This window comes from Lontra canadensis, unplaced genomic scaffold (genome assembly GCF_010015895.1).
Source record: "Lontra canadensis isolate GAN:19392208 unplaced genomic scaffold, GSC_riverotter_1.0 scaffold111, whole genome shotgun sequence".
Taxonomy (NCBI): Eukaryota; Metazoa; Chordata; class Mammalia; order Carnivora; family Mustelidae; genus Lontra; species Lontra canadensis.
In genome coordinates this window covers 6,012,424-6,029,835 of record NW_022631105.1, presented here as the reverse complement: position 1 = coordinate 6,029,835, position 17,412 = coordinate 6,012,424, and positions in this window count along the sequence as shown.

Here is a 17,412-nt window from a genome sequence, read left to right as displayed (position 1 = left end):
ACTCTCTTCTCTGCTGTGTTGTCCTCTCATCTCCCTTCCCTGTAACTTGTCGCCCACATCCACTGTTGCCTTCTCTGCCTTCCCTGGAATTGGTCCAAAATGTGGCCCTTCCCCCACCCTGCTGATCCCTCTTCTCCACCAGGCCCTCCATCCTCGTCCTCCGAACAGTCCCTGTGTTGACACGTCATCTCACCCTCGGGGACCCCGGGTTGTCCATGTGCACGCATGTGGATGTGTGTGTGTTGGGTCTCCAGCTAGACTGTGAGCTCCCTGAGGGCAAGGGATGGGCCATGTCTTCTCAAAGCCCAACAGGGTCCAGCACGGGGCTGGGCTCATAACACTCAGGAAATACTTGTCAGCTGGCTGATGGGTCCAGTGCTGGAGGCGGTGCGGTGACTGGCCGTGAGGAGGAGAGGACCCGTGAGTTCCACATGGGTGCATCTTGCTGGGTCATGAGCTGGCTCCCCCAGGGCAGTAATGGCCGTAGGGGCCCTCAGGTGCTCCCCTATCTGGGGCAGCGGGGCAGGAGGGACCCCCGACATGGCTACGCAGGAGTGCGTGGCAATGGTTTCAGGGCTGGATATTTCCGTTGGCCACTAAGACCGGCCGGGGCTGACCAAGTGGAATAAATGTTCCCTCGACATCAGCTGGTGTGACCTGTGGTCATTTGGGGCTCAGCTGGGAGCAGGGAGGTGGCTTCTAGCTCTGCCTCCATTCTGTCTCGAGGAGTTATGTTCCGTGGTGGCCGAAGGCTGGAGAAAGCATAGCTCAAAAGCCACAGCATTGCCGCGATGAGTAGCTTGGCCACCTGCCCCTGTGGGTGAGTGACTTCCCTCCTGCTGTTGGCGAGGTACTGGCCCTGATCACGGCCAAGGCTCACTCCAGAACCTTGCTTCCGTGTCCTATTCTTCTTTTTTTTTTTTTAACATTTATTTGTTTGAGAGAGAGACAGAGCATGAGCGAGGGGAGGGGCAGAGGGTGAGAGAGAATCTCAAGCAGACTCCCCGCTGAGTGTGGGCCCCGACTTCAGGCTCCATCTCCTGCCCCTGAGATCATGACCTGAGCCAAAAGTCAAGAGTCAGGGGCACCTGGGTGGCTCAGTCGGTGAGGCGTCTGTCTTCAGCTTGGGTCATGATCCCAGAACCCTGGGATCGAGCCCTGCGTTGGGCTCCCTGCTCAGCGGGGAGCCTGCTGCTCCCTCTCCTCCCTCTTTTTTTTTGTCAAATAAATAAAAAAAAAATCTTTAAAAAAAAAATCAAGAGTCAGACGCTCAGCTGAGGAGCCACCTAGGTGCCCCTGTGTTCTGCTCTTTGAGTCAGATTTGGGGCGGTGTCGATTGTTTCTATCAGCCAAGGAACGTCCTGAGGGGCAGTGACTCAAGGAGGGAGGCTTTGGAACTTGGGTCTGCTGGGTCCATCAGGCAGTGCTCTTGTTCAACTCAAATGGACTAATGACAAAATGGGGACGTGTTGGCTCATGGGGCAGCCGTGCAGGGACTTGATGGTGACAGCCAGGTCCCTAGCACGTCTTTGGCTCTGCCCTTCCTCTTGGGGGCTGCCTCCCCAGCTCGCACACAGGACAGGAAGAAGCCCTCGGCCTGCTGAGGCTCGGTTCCTGCCCTAAAGGCCTGAGCCCTTCAGCGGAGGGCAGTGATCTGAGTGGCCAGGCCGGGCCCAAACTGCCACCGAGGGGTCGGCCCCTCCTGGAGCCCGTGGTCCAAGAGCCAGTGAAAGGCCGGTTCACCAGGGGTGACCAGAAGGAGAAGCAGTGAGGAGGCTCCCGGTGGGGAGACCCTGGCTCCTGCTCCGACCAGCACCATCGAGCCACCTGGGACCTTGTCCCTGCACAGTGGCTGCCCCACTCCAGGACCCGAGTCAGGAGCTGCATGTCCGTGAGATCTGCAGACAACTGGGTGTGGGCACTCTGCACTGTCGCTTTCCCTCCGCCCCGGCTAGCCTTTTGACTCAGACATTCCGTTCACCCTTCAGGGAGGAGATGGAGATGCGCGTTCCTCTGAGGCTGGCTTGCGGGTGTGGAGACAAGATGCCGCCTCCAGCAGGGTTCAGGACCCCGGCCGCAGCCGTCCCCACCCCATCCTAAGGATGTTTGCCAGCAGCACCTCTCCTGACCTGGACAGAAGGGCCCAGAAAGTGGCCAGTCCTGGGTGAGGAAACAGTTCTTCCCCCCACTCTGGGTCCGCCTCTCCCCTTTGTCTGAGCCTCTTCCAAACATGGCCAGGCCTCAGTGCCCTCACGGGAATGACGCCCAAGCGAAAGGATGTCTGCTATGGATGCTGCTGGCGCCACACCAGCTGCCCTTTCCGAGCTGTCCTGAGTATTGGCTGCTAATGGTTCACAGCTGGTCGGCTATGGGCTGCCCCAGCCAACCCCCAATGAGGCTGACACGGCAGGGGGTGAGCTCTGGATTGCAGCCACGGCTCAGAAACCCCCCGGGGGATCCGAGGACACCAGTTTCCAGCTGAGACCCCATCACTGGCTCTTTCCCCACCCAATCTTGCTTCCCACTCCCCTTCTCCAGAGAACACTTCTCAATAGTACTTATTCCCCTTGGGCGGAATCCTTGTCTCAGGCTCCGCTTTTAGGAAGACCCCAGACTAAGGAAATGTCTTGAATACAAGCTTGAAGCGCTTTGCACGTGCAAGAGATCACAAGTATCTTTATTCAGTTCTGCGTGGGGCCAGTTACCCGTAGGTTTTCAGCAAAAAGCTGCCAGTAGATGAATAGATTGGGGTGGCCATCTCCTTCCCGGGGGGCCAGGCGTGAGGCCTAAGTGCTGATGTGGCAGCTCCTTACCAGCTGCTCTGAGGCCCCTCCCAACTGGAGGCAAGGCCCAAGAATCTAGATCAAGGGTCAAGGACTGGTATCTAGTATTGCTATGTGGCTTTGCAAGACCCTTACAATTTAAAAAATATTTTTAAAGAAGATTTGTTTGTTTATTTGAGAGAGAGAGAGAGAGTGAGCACAAGTGAGGTAGGGGAGCGGAAGAGGGAGAAGAAAAGAGAGAACAGGGAGCAGACTCCCCGCTGAGCACAGAGCCTGACACGGGGCTTGATCCTGTGACCCTGGGATCGTGACCTGAGCCAAAACCAAGAGTTGGATGCTCAACCCACTGAGCCACCCAGGCACCCCAAGATCTTTGCCATTTTGAACCACAGTTAGTTCTGATGCAGGAAATGAGCCGTGCAGACGAGCCACTCTCTGAAGTTTCTTTCAGGGATGAAATTCCGTAGTCGCTTCTTTACCGCTTGTGTGGGCTCTTTGGGGCTGCGCGGAGCCGAATCCTCTGCCTTGGTCCCGACACTGTTCCTATGACTCAGCCACGCTCTTCCTATGGCCGCTGCCACCTCTACTCCAGAGCACATGCTTGTAGGACTAGAGCTTTTTCTTTCTTGAGGCGAGATGACTGCAGTTTCTAGCGGCAGAGACAGAAAGACCCCTTGGAGCAGACCTTTGTTTCTGGAAGGTCATCGGTTAAACCCACATAAAACAAATTCTCCCTGCTCATCCGGAACTTGGGCAGTTTCAAAGGCAGATGCTTCAAGGCAACATGTTAGCTGTTGTGTTTAATCATAATTATTTTTATTTTAGTTGTTTAAAGGTTTATTTATTTGAAAGAAAGAGAGTGAGCGCGTGCTGAGTGTGGGACCTGGCAGGGGTTCAATCCCCCCATGGGCCCAAGAGCCACACACTGAGCCACCCAGGCGCCCTCACAATAATCTTTTCTAAAAGCTATTGTTAGGCAGAGCCCCTGGGGATAGGGGCCTCTGAAATGCGGGAAGGACCTGAAATTCTTTCATTTGTGAGGGGACAAGCTGGTCCTTCTCCTTGTCTTCTAGGGACAAGCAGCGCCCCCTGGACATTAAGTTTAAAGCATGTGGGTTCAAGAGAGCCTCTGTTTCTAGAAGCAGTGTGAACTGTGTCCATGTGCGGGGCCAGAGGCGCTCTGGAGGTGGGTGGCATGGGGTGCCCAGGGGGTCCTGGGAGGTGAGAGAAATACAGGCTGAGGGACAGAGGGGACAGGCGGACTTCTCCGCAGGTGAGTGCTCCCAGAAGTCCCTGGGTGTGTGTGCGGCTTGGGGCTCCTAGAAGAAGAACAGATCACCTGGAGTTCTTGGGGTTGGGGAGGGCTCGGTCTTGATGTGAACGTAAGAAGGACACACTGGCCAGCTTTCCCACCTCCTGTCTGGTGCTGGCCATGGCGCCCTCCGACTTGGCGCTAATGCTGCTTTCTGCCACTGCCTGTGGCTTCCTCGCCTCCTGCCCTGGGTGTCCTTCTCTTTGTCTCACACGCAGAGTCCCCAAGGTGGCTTTTGGTGTGACCAGCCACTGTCCCTTGATACAGTCCATTCTACCGGCATTGCCAACATTGCCAGTGAGCCCTGGGATGGTGCCTGTGGCACAGGCACACGGGTCCCTATGGCCAGTGTCGGTCAGTGGGGGGTGCCCACAGTGTCAGTCGTGGGGGCTTATGAGGGCGTGCCCGAGCACGTGTCCCCGGATGGGGGTGAACTGACAGGCAGTGGGCTGTCTTGCTTGTCCAGCCAGTACTCTGCTCTCTCCCTCACTCTTAGTTGGCACATTATTCATATGCCTTGTGCCCTTTTTTTCTTAAGATTTAATTTCTCAGTGTACCTGGGTGGCTCAGTTGGTTAAAGGTCTGTCTTTAACTCAGGTCATGATCCTGGGGTCTTGGGATCCAGCCCTGCGTCGGGCTCCCTGTTCACTGGGGAGCCTGCTTCTTCCTCTCTCTCTGCCACTAACCCCCACTTGTGCTCTCTCTCAAATAAATAAATAAATAAATAAAATCTTTAAAAAGAACAGATTTAATTTCTCATGTTTTTGGTTGATCTCCAATGACAGCATTTGAACATCATCTGATGATTCCTTTTCTTGTGTGTAAAGCCCTCAAAGACTCAGGGGAAATTTGCAGGTCTGGGACTGGGGTGTCTGACCCTGGGAGCCCAGGGAACAGGTTGATGGCCTGGTTGCATGAATGTCGGAATGCCGGCTTCGATTGGATTTGTGCTCTGGGTATATAGCATTGGGGTGGGAACAAAAATATCATTTGGGGAGCTTCTTTCAGTTCCTATTGCCTCCCCGTTAGCTGTAAAATATTTATGGTGACGTCTCCCTTTTGTCTGGTGAGTATTACAAAATGGGACTGTTTTCTTGACCATCACTGGGGCATATTCAGGAAATCTTAACAATATGAGAAAATCGAGAAATAGGACCAATAAATACAATAGTCCCATTTGTTAGATAACTCTCAAAAAAAAAAAAAACAACAAAGATCACTGGAAGATCATATTCTGTGAACTCAACGAAATAAAATTAGAAATAATTAATAACAAAATAACTAAAGTTTCTGTATATTCAAGGACTTAAAAACACACTAATTAAAAAACACTAATAATTCACAGATCACAAAAGACAATGTAAAGGACATGGCAAAATATTTATTAATGGATGGTTATGAAAACACTGCATTTCAAAACATGTGCTGTACTACAGCGCCTGGGTGGCTCAGTCGGTTGAACATCTGACTCTTGATTCTGGTTCTGGTGGTGGTCTCAGGACTGTGGGATCGAGCCCCACATGGGGCTTTGTGCTCAGTGAGGAGTCTGCTTGAGATTCTCTCTCTCTCCCTCTCTCTCTGCCCCTCCCACAACTTGCACTCTCTCTCTCTCTCTCTCTCTCAAATAAGTAAAAAAAGGGGGGGGTCTAGGTGGTTCAGTTGTTTAAGCATCTGACTTCAGTTCAGGTCATGATCCCAGGATCCTGGGATCAAGCCCTGCACTGGGCTCCCTGCTCAGCGGGGAGCCTGCTTCTCCCTATCCCTCTCCCTCTGCCCCTCACCCTGTTCATGCTCTCTCTCTCTTGCAAATAAATGAATAAAATCTTAAAAAAAAACCACAAAGAATTTGTATTGTACAGTGAAAGTAGTAATTAGAGGGAAACTTTGGCCTTAAATGTACTCATTCAAAGAGAAGAATGCTTGAAAATCAAAACGTGAAGAGCTCAGCTTAAAATGTCAGAAAACATACAACAGAATGTGCCCGAAGAAGAACACAGAAATCGATAGGCTCGCAAACAAAATACTATTAGAGACTCAATAAGACCCAAACCAATTCTTTGAAAAGACAAATAAAATAGAGAAATCTCCAGCTAAAAAGAGAGAAGTCACATATAAATGATGCTGGAAATGGGAAGGAGGGTATAGCTAGCTATGGGCACAACGCAGATTTTGAAAAATCACAAAAGAATACCACAGTTTATGTCAATTTACAGTCACAGAAAATGGATAATTTTCTAGAAGAACATAAATTCCCCAGAGAGACTTAAACAATCTGAATATTCCCGTGAGCCTAAGGTAATTAATTGAACCAGTCATCAACTAACACCACCCCACCCCCAATTCAAGACGGGGAGCCCAGGTGGCTTTAACTGGGAAGGTGTGTCAACCCCTCGTGAAGATCATTACAGTCAGTTCCAGAGAATGGGGGAGAAACATTTCCAAACTCTTAATGAGGTCAAGCAAAACCTTGAAAATGAAACCAAACAGGGACAACACAACAAAGGAGGATTTTTTTAGGTCAATGTCGCTTAGGAATATAATCACACAAATCCAAAATAAATATTAGCAAATCAAATCCCGAAATCTATTGAGAAATATGTCATAGCCAAGAAGATTTTATTGAACAAAGACATGGATTGTTCAACGTTGGAAAAAAATCTGTTAAAGAAATATACCCTTCAACAGGTAAGTGGAGAAAAAACATGGTAATCTCAGCAGATGAAGAAAAAGCTTTAGCTAAGATTCAATGTATTTGTAATTAAAAACCAAAACCAAAAATAAGCAAATAGGACAAAACCAAACCCTAACACATCTTTCATAGTTCGCTCTGTTGTCTGTTCCTAGGAATTGTTTCGTAAGTAATGAAATCTTTTTGAGACTGCATTTCAAAGTTAGCAAAGTGGATACGCTGCTGCTTGTAGACCTTTCCCCGAAGATTTCTTGATTTCAACTTGGCAGATTTCTTTCGGTATTTTGAATTAAAAATAGTCTTCAGCGTCCTCGTAATTTTACAAAACCCATAAACCCTGGGTGTTGTACCAATGGCTAATGTGTACCCGGACTTATTTTCGGGGGATTATAGAGTTCCTATCTTTCCATCTTTGTGCCTCCCATAAATGGAGTTATTTCCTTTATAAGGTGCAAGATGTATGAGATTCGTCATTTGGCTGAGTATGTGGTTAGGTATCGAGAACCTGATTAAAAGAAAGGGGACCAGATTGACCTTGTTTACGGGTGTAAACGTGCCAGGCGTAGTGAATAACCCACGGAGATCCAACTCACAGCAGAGTGAGTATAGACAGCAATATCGTCCTATAGTTATGGAATGTGATAGATATCGTAGAACTGCAGTCATACTAAAATATGGAAATATATCAAGCAACACGTTGTACATCTTCAGCTTCCACCTATGCGTAAAATGTATTCAAGTAAGAAAACAACCCTAACTTGGGAGCGTCAACACGCCAGACTTTCGTAGTAGAGGCCGATGGGAGAGTGGCGCCCTCTAGTGCACGTTTGGAGAACTGACGTTCTGGGCTTTGCAAGGAGGGCTGTTTCCCCCAAGGTACCCCGGTCGCGTTCATTTAAGAAGACGCAAGTCAGAGAGCACGGAGGCTGTCAATAAATATTTCTTGAATGAATAAACAGAGCCATGAGATTTTTCAGAAAGCTCCTTGGAAATGAGTCAAAAGAGCCGACTTGTCAAAGTGGGTTGTCCCCCTAGAGATGAACTGAAGATTGATGGCTAAGAGAGGAGAGAAGGGAAAATTCCAAGAACAGAAAAGTTTTGTTCTTGGTGCATGTTTCTTTCCTGGTTTCAAGAGGAAACAAGATGGAAATTGGAGTCACTTTCTGAAGAGCATTAGCCCAAAAAACCAGCAATCAAAGTTTGCTCCGAATAGCCCAACACGACCTAAGAGGGCATAGCTGTGACATGGGTTGGTGCCCGGCGTCCCTGGCTGCGCCAGCCTCAAGACCAGAGGGAGGGAAGCTTGCGATGAGAGTGGGGAAAGCAGGGACAAGCTCAAGAGCTGTGGGCTGTTTTCATCAGTAAATAAATCTTCAAAGTGTGGATGCTTCGGTCTTGGGAAGTTTGAGCGCTTACTGGGTAATACAGTTTATTAGTGTCTTCTCAGTTATAATTAGGTTATTGTACTTATTTTAATAAAGGATCTTTAAGTTCAGAGACATGTATGGAATGAAACACTGTCTGGGATTTGCTTCGACCCGGACTGGGTGCAAGGGGTGGGAACCGAGGGGGTGGAGCACAGGGAACAGGTGTTGACAATTTGAAGTCGGGTGACAGGTACCTGGGGCTCCTCTCATTCATTCTATCATTGTTATGTGTTAGAAGATTTCTTAATAACAGCTTAAAGAGTGCTTGCACTCAATCTTTCCAGCTTTTTGAAATTTCCCTTCTTAAGTCTGCTAGCAAAGTTAGTGTTGGTTTTGGAGAAGAAATGTTGGAGTTCAACCTCTGCCCACCATTCGGAAGGTAGGTTCCGGAAGGCTCCGGACCATTCTTGAAAAGAGCAACTGTCAAGCAGCCAGCACACACAGCTCGCAGCCTGTCTGAAATGGTAATTTGCTGGTGAAGGTCCGAGTGGGTGCCCATTCCAGCGCCGTGTCCTTAGCAGGCTCTGCAAAGCCATCCCTAAAGTCTGGGAGTCTGGGGGGAGCTCCTGATCCCTGCCCGGCTCGGGTATGGAGGGTGTCCCCTGGCACTCCAGGTGATCGGCCCTTTGGAGCCTGGAGCTGGTGGTTCCACTGGTGGAGGCGCTGAGGGATCTGGAGTCAAATGAGAGGTATGCTCAGAGGCAGACGATGAGAGAGCTGCTCCTACTCTGTGCTCCATCCTTTGCTTTCCCTGGTTTTTGTGGGGCACCAGGGACCCCTCCTCAAATTCGATATCTGCATATTTCCCCAGCCCCTCCATGCCTGCTTCCCACTCCTGGGGTTTGGGTTACAATCTAGCATTTATTAGGGACCCCCATGGGATGGGTACTTGCTCATTTACAAGCCTGGTCTCATTCAGTCCTCCCCCCGCATCTCTGAAGTGGGCTCCACTTCCCCCATTTTATGGGAGATGACAGACGCATGCAGAGTGCCTGCAGTTAGCCAGGGATGTGCCGTCCAAACAGCAGAGGCAGGACGCACACCTCCATCCACCAAGCTGTCATCATGTGCATCAAGGAACACAGGAAGCAGGTCTTCTTACCTCCCTTCTAGGAAGGGGGGACCATGCTTGCACAGGTGCACAGAGTCCTGTGGGCTCCCAGCTGGGAAGGCAGAGCTGGGGTTGGGCCTCTTCCTGCAGCCTTGGACTTCCTCCTTGGTTCTCCGGTCCACGCCTTGTCCACACTCCAGAGTGGAGCCGTTGTGAGTTCAGAGAATTCTGCGGATCTTGGTGCTTCTCTGCCTTTTCTCATTCGCCCGCTCTGTCCTTTCCATCTGGGATTCCACACTTGGGGCAGGCAGGGGTCCTTGCCCTGTGGCACTGGACCTGGCCAGCTGGCTTTCGGTGCCCATTCCTCCCTTCCAGCTTTACCTCCAGCTTTCTGCGTCTGTGGCCCCAAAGCCCGCCTGGCCTGCTCTCAGCACCCCTGAGATCCAGCTTTCCTCCTTCCTCCACTCACCGAAATATACTCGTCTCGTGACTCATGCCTGAGCCCCCTGTTAGGGCTCATGAAAATTCATTCAGGCCAAGGGGTTACAAGTGACAGTGGCTTCATGTATTAACCGTCTGGCATGAAATTAACATTCTAGGGCTCCTGGGTGTCTCAGTTGGTTGAGCAACTGCCTTTGGCTCAGGTCATGATCCCGGAGTTCTGGGATCGAGTCCCGCATCGGGCTCCCTGCTCAGCGGGAAGTCTGCTTCTCCCTCTGACCTTCTCCCTTCTCATGCTACCTCTCTCTCTCTCTCAAATAAATACATAAAATCTATTAAAAAATTAACGTTCTAACTAGGCTTTTAATGCCTTAGACCAGAGGCCCCATGACAGCGTGGTGTTTGGGATGTGGGGGAGAGAGACTTTAGGGGAGAGAGACCTTTCTTGTGACCCCTCAGGCTGTCATGTCCTGGGTTCTGCTAAGAGACACCTGGGGGACAATGGGCAGCGGGCAACCTTCAACCGCCTCCCTGCACAGTGGAAGGTGCATCCGCTCCGGGGTGAGACGACCTGAGGTTTAGCTGTGGATTTTTCACAGATGCCCTTTAGCAGGCTGAGGACGTTCCCCTGCATTCCTCATGTAGGGAGAGTTTTTATTACCAAAGAGCTTTGGATTTTGTCAAACGCTTGTTCTGTGTCTGATCCTGTGGTTTTTGTTGTTTATTCCAGTGATACGGCATATTGGGTGACTTGATTTTAAGATGTCACACCAACCTGGCATTCCTGGAATACATCCCACTTTTTCGTGGTGTATAATCCTTTTTGTATATTTACGGATTTGGTATGCTAGTATTTTGCTGAGGATTTGCTTGTCTGTATTTTGCTCCAGATTTGTGTATCTGTATTCACAAGACATATTGGTATGTGTTATATTGGTACAATCAGCATATGTTGCTCTATCTGTATGTATAGAGAGAGAGCGTGTGTGTGTGTGTGTGTGTGTGTGTGTGTGATGCCTTTGTGTTTTGGGAAAGTATTTTTTATCTTATTTATTTTTTAAGATTTTATTTATTTTTCTGAGAGAGAGAGAGTGCGCAGATGAGCAGTGGGAGTGGGGGAGAGGGTAGAAGCAGAGGGAGAGGGAGAGGGAGAAGTGGACTCTCCCGCTGGGGAAATGTCTTTCAAATGTAATTGACCAACTTAGGATGACCGGCTGGTGTAACTGATGCCAGCAGGTGGCAGCAGAGAGTCCTCCTACCTGGGACTCGGCGCAGCTTTATCTGCCCCGAAAGTTCGTGGCCTTTCCGGCCGTGTTGCACTGTCTCTTAACTAGAATTTTATGGCCCTGATGCTTCTAATTCGTTATGCTTCTAGAACACATGTAATCAAATATGAGTGTGGTGTGTCAGAAAACATCGTGGGCCAGGTGTCACGACACCCGGATGTTACACCTTTGTGGTTAAATTCATTCATTAATTAATCAATCTATTTAAAAGAAATGGACTTTAAAACTTTAAAAATATTTTTCTAGACTTATTGAGATATTATTGGTATTTAACATACATAAGTAAAGTGTACAGTGGGATGACTTGATACCTGTGTGTGTTGTAAAATGATTACCACACTCTTTCTCTCACATAATTCTCTTTTTTTGGTATGTGTGGTGATAACATTTATAATCTACTCTCTTAGCAACTTTCAAGAATATAGTTTGATTATGCTCTGCTTCTTGGAAAGGGTCGACTCAGTCCTTGGCCCCAGAGACAGGCTTGGCAGGGCGTCCCAAGGCCGCCACCTGCAAAGGAGGATTTTTATTTAGCTCAGAGTTCTCATGTTGAGTGATTCTTTATTATCTATCCATATTTGGTCTGTCGGAGCCTTAGCACTAGCCCTTAGCCCACGGAGCAGGAGCACCCGAGTTTGAGAAGCAGGAGGCAAGTGACTCTGAGGTTCTTTCTGGCTCGCGGCTGACACTCACCCCACCACCCCAAAGCTTGCTGCTGATGTCCCCTTAGCAGACCTAAAGGTCTTGACACTGTGAGGTGTGTCTCCAGAAGAACTGGCCCGGGGCTAGATGGCTGCGGATCTGCCCAGCCCTGATATTCCACAGGGAAGGAGGAAGGTGTAGCTTTCCTTCAGGAACGTCTAGCTGGGATGGGAGGGGGTGGTTCTTTAAATGCTCGCACTCACATCCTTGGTCCCCAAAGCCCTGCATGGCGCTGTGTGGCCGGGCGAGCTGGATTCTACCATCCGGCCTCCCTGGTACTGGGGCTACCAGAAGGATATTATCTATGGGTTCATATCAAAAAGTGCTATTCTGGACATATATATAATTATCAAATTATGATGAACCCAGGGGAGAAAGGATTTGTTATGCTTCTGGAACACACGTCATCAAATACGGGTGTCATGTGGCAGAAAACATCGTGGGCCAAAAGGTCAAAAATACTGGGGGAGGGAGGGAAGAAGACAGCAGGATGGGGTTAGGAAGCAGGAAGGGGACTGTGTCCTTGGGGAAGGGAGACAGTTGCGCTTGGAGGTGAGTGGAGTGGTTCCTCCGTATTTCCACTCCTCTGCCTCTGTCTGAGGTGGGAAGTCCCGGAGAGCTTCCCTGTGGCACAGGCCTTGTGAGGAGGTTTGGGGCTGAAGGTGGGAGGCGTCAGTTTCTACCACGGTGCCCACGGGCATTTGACAGTTGCCAGGCTTGGTTTGGGGACCTGCTATGTACATGTTTTGGGTTTCTTGGCTTTCTGGCCTTCTCTGGTTCCTTTAGAATTTACGTTCAATAGAGAACACCAGGATGGTCCAGGATTATAGCAATAATCACGAAATCACCAATCTACACCCCCAAATTGGGGTCAGGGCTGTGATGGAGAGAGTCACAGCCAAGCGGCTGGGGCTCACGGTCAGAGGGGACGCGTTTCCTGGGTGCTTGGGGCAGGGGCCTGCTCTGGCAGTGACCTGGCCAGGCTGTGAGAGTAGACGTGACACTGACAGTCTCCAGGCTGAAGCCCAGGGCTCGGCATCTGGTTCCCCAGCAGAGCCCCTGACAATTGATGGGCTAGGTAAGAGCTGTATCTCCGTCATGCAGACGAACAAACTGAGATCCCGGGTGGCTGGAATGGGCTCCGGTTCACACCGGAGGTGAGAGAGAACTGGCGTTCAGATTCGGGGCGCATGACTCTGCCCTGATCTCCCGCCTCTGCTGTCCCTGGGGGCTCTGGACCCCTGACACTCCTTTCAAGATCCAGGGACCCTCTTGAGTGTCTGTTAACAGCCACCAGTTGATTACCCCGCATGACCGAGGACTTTGGGGTGACAGGTGCGTGGTCTCAAGCACTGACCGGGGCCAGCTGCCAGCTAAAGGAGAGCCTCGTCGGGGCCCTAAGTTCCTCCCGAGGGCAGGCGTGGCTCCCCGGCACGCAGAAGGGCGGGAGGACTCCGGCCACTGGTCTCCACCTCAAATTCCCTCCCATGGCCACCATCTCCTCAAGTCTCAGGTCCCCACTAAAGGGCCAGGAGCCAGGCCCACTACGGCCCTAAGAGGAGACGTCATCTGCTCAGGAAGCCGACATTGGGGGCCAGATGTCCACTTCCTTGTCTGCAGAACAAGTCCCCGGGGATCCCAGCAGCCGGGGCCCCTGGACACCGCTGTGGAAGGGTCCTCTGGGGACGGGGTGCGGGTCTGGTGGGAGCCCAGGAAGCTGGGCACTGGAGGACAGCGTGTGCTCACGGGGTCCCTGCATGCAGCAGCTCGGGGTGCAGTTGCGGGGGGGAGCTGTGCTGGGTCTGCAGCTCGGGGAGCTGGCCCGGCGCCAGGATCCCAAGGCAAGCCAGAGGCAGAGATGTGTAACTCCTGGGATATATGTCCAGAAACCCAGAATGGAGGAGTGTGGGTTTTTTCTCATTTACTCCTTCATTCATTCCCTCACTCATTCATTCATCCCCGGATAGGGGCACTCTCCCTCAGGGGCTGGCTTTGTGGCAGGAGCTGGAGTTCCCGCTGGAAGCCGGGGTGGGGTCCTTGCCTTCCGGGAGCTCTCCTCGTGGGCAGCGGTGTTCCGAAGATGGGGAATGACCCAGACACTCCAGAGAAACAGCTTGCTGTGGAGGTCGCGTCACGGCCAAAAGCCTTCCCTTTCCATCTCGAGTTTGGCAGGGTTCCCGCAGTCAAGGACATGTGCAACCATCCCAGCCACCCATCCCAGGTGCTCTTCGTCTCGTAAAGCTGAAACTCTGCGTCTGTAAAACCATAATTCCCCATTCCCCTCTCCCGAAAGCTTTGCTTTTTATAGGTGAACAAATTTGAAGAATTTGGAGAAACTTCTGGGAGAAGAATCCATGTGAAGCTGTCCCCCCTCACAGAAGCCCTGGGAGGCTGTACGCTCCGGCGGCATAGCAATTCCCCTTCCCTTTAGGCTGACGTGTTCCTTCTCTCTGGGTGGTTTTCTTTACGTTAAAGTCCAGTCTCTCACTAGCTTTTAACCACTCTTGACCTGTCAGAGGTCTGATACAAACATGCTTTTAACCTCCAAAAAGCTGTTTCGCTACCATTATCGATCACTTGCAGTTTAAGAACTTTCTATTTTCACTACTGATTCAGGTCTCCAGGACTCTTGTGTCTGGTCTGGGTTTCTCTAGAACCTTCCAGAAGCAATTCAGCTCTTCCATTTCTTTGCTGCAAGCTGAGGTGGAGAGAGAATGACCATTGCCATAACAAGGGAGCCCTTTGTCTTGCCTACAATTAACACCGCTGGACACAGCCAGCCAGCCTGCAGGACAGCCCTTGGTGGCCCTTCTCTGCAAGGGACCAGCACGGCTCTCCCTGCCCTGTGCCGCGGAACCTCACTGGAAGAGGCCATCGTGGGCCTTATGGAGTGGGGGGGTGGGGGGGGCTGCAGCGTTCTCCCAGTTGCAGAAGTCATAGGAAAGTGTCTCATGACAGTTTTCCCTCGGGAAGCAGAGAAGCAGGAGCACAAGGCGTCTGTTTCTGGCGTGATTTCTTGGTTGCCACGCACCGGGTGTGTGTCAGGGAGTGGCTCTTCTCCTAGGCCTGCGGGGGAGGGGGGGCTTCCGCCTGCTCCGTCCCGGATGGCAGCACGGGGGTGGGGGCGGGGGCTTCCTGCTTCCTGGCCAGAGGGCAAGGTCAGCCTGGTCCTGCCAGATGCCAGCCTCACCGCCTGGTACTCGTCCCCTCTGCTGAGTCTCTCCTTTGGAGAAGAAGGGACAGAAAAATGAAGAGTTCAGGAAACAAAACCAAAAATAGCAGCAGCAGCAGCAGAAAAAACAAAAACAAAAACAAAACAAACCACTCAGAAAACCCCAAACCAAAACGCACAGGAAAGAAAACATATCAAGAACTCCCTGGGGGATCACAGAGTGGGGCTGGGGGCTGCAGCCCGAGCGCTGCAGCCCTGACGGTGCAGGGGGACTCGTGCTCCGCTTCTGCTCCAGCCCGCAGCCTGCTAGGCCCCCACAGAGTCATTTGCAGATGGCCCTGCCCTCCCTGTCCAACACCGCAGGCCTAGGGGATTAAAGCTGGGGGGCAGGGCGCCTGGCTGGCTCAGTCCTCAGAGTCTGTGACTCTGGATCTTGACTCTTAATCTCTGGGTTGTGGGTTTGAGCCCCGCACTGGCTGTAGAGATTACTTGGAAATTGTAATTACTTGGAAAGATTGCTTCTTCCCAAGGTGATCTTGAGTCTAGATATGACACCAGCAAATTTTGCAGTAAAGAGGAGAGAAATTGGGTGGTAGTCCGAGGGGAGAGCGGGGTAAGGGAGTTTTCTTTTTTGAGGATTAGAGAACACGCCTGGTCGCATGCTGTTGGCAGTGGTCCCGGAGACAGGGGACACAGATGGCCTCGGGTGAGGGGTACTTGTCAGAGCCGGGTGCCTGAGAAGGGGCAAGAAGAGGGGTTGGTGTATAGTCAGAGGAGCTGGGCTCAGGCCAGGTCGGACAGGTCGGTCGAGGTGCTGGGAAGGCAGGTGGAGTCCATGGCACAGCCTAAGGCCGGGAGGGGGTGAGGTGGGAGGAGGTGCGGGGATTTGGGCGGTGCGGTGGGTGTGGGTGTGGGTGGGGGGGACTTAGCGGTGGGGTGCTTGGACCTACCCTTTCTGTTTTCCTTAAGAATGAAGAAGACATGGGCGCCTGGGTGGCTCAGTGGATTAAAGCCTCTGCCTTCAGCTCAGGTCGTGATTCCCAAATCGAACTCTCTGCTCAGCAGGGAGCCTGCTTCCCTTCCTCTTTCTCTCTCTCTGCCTGCCTCTCTGCCTACTTGTGATCTCTGTCTGTCAAATAAATAAATAAATCTTAAAAAAAAAAAAAAGAATGAAGAAGACAAGGTCACCCACTGAGCGGGGACGGGGAGTTGGGAGAGTGTTAGAAGAGAGGAGAGGCTAGGAAGTAGTTGGCTGGGGCAGTGGGGAGGGGCTAGGGCTGTGAAACCGACACCAGGGTGACAGCCAGAACGGGACAGTAACTGGAACGTGAGGAGAAGCCCACCAGCAGGTGTGTGTGCTCCCACGGGCCACTGCCGCCGCGCAGACACAGGTGTCGCCAGGTGTGTTCAAACTTGACACTGGTCTGTCTCTACTCCTGCCCCCCCATCTCCCCCTTCTTAGAGAACTTACTGTAGAAACCTTGTAATTGCGATTCTTTCTCCGCCCCTTGGAGATGTAAATCTTTTAAAAAGCCTCCTCCCAGTCGTACAACCCAGAACTGTCATTCTCAAGGATGTGGGTGTCATCCCTTTGAAATGTACCCATCCAGGGAGTGGCCCATCTCCCAGTCTCTGTGGGAGGGTAGACGCCTACTTGATGGGGGCGCCACTCTGCGAACACACCTGGCCTAATCGCGGTGACCAGTGTGCCCCTCGCGTCCTCCAGCACTTTGCCACCAGCTTACCCGAATCCCTCAAGTCTCTGACAAAGCTACAGCACCCGGCCTCTCTGCTGCCACCAGAGCCCCGAGCGGTCTTCCCTGATGGGGTCGCTTTGTCCAGGGAAGGTTTGCTCTGACCCTTCCCCCTGGGCTTTGGTTTCTGATCCGCTCTCCCAGGGAGGCTGCAAAGCAAAGTTCTCATCTTTCCGGGAGTGGGGTGGGGTGGGGCACAGGCCACAGGGAAAGCATCGTCCTTGCATTTCAGTTCTTGCTCTGGCCTCACAGTTCCTTACTGCTTTAATGCTTCCTGGATGCTTTTGAGAAGACAACATGTTTATCCTGCTTAATTTCGGTTGTTTCCAGTGGGGGGCTGACATGAATTAAAAGGGAAGGAGCAATCAGTCATGACTTTTGGGACTTCTCTGCCTCCCCTGTCTCTAGTGCCCGAGACTCAGTGTCCCCAAGCTAAAGTGCCCCCTCTCCCCCCACCCCTCCCAAACATGAGTCTCTCACAGCTCTGTCTCCCAGAAAGCCACTAGAAGGGCTTTGACCCCAGACATTCCACAGCCAATCGATCTGGGATGGCTACCAGCCTTTATGTGAATGAGAAAATGGTGTCTCTACTTCAAGTGAAACATTTATAAATGAGCATATTCTTTCTTTTTAAAAAAATTTTATTTTTATTAACATATAATGTATTATTAGCCCCAGGGGTTCAGGTCTGTGAATCGCCAGGTTTACACACTTCACAGCACTCCCCATAGCGCATACCCTCCCCAATGTCCATCATACAACCACCCCATCCCTCCCCCCTCCCCCCCACAACCC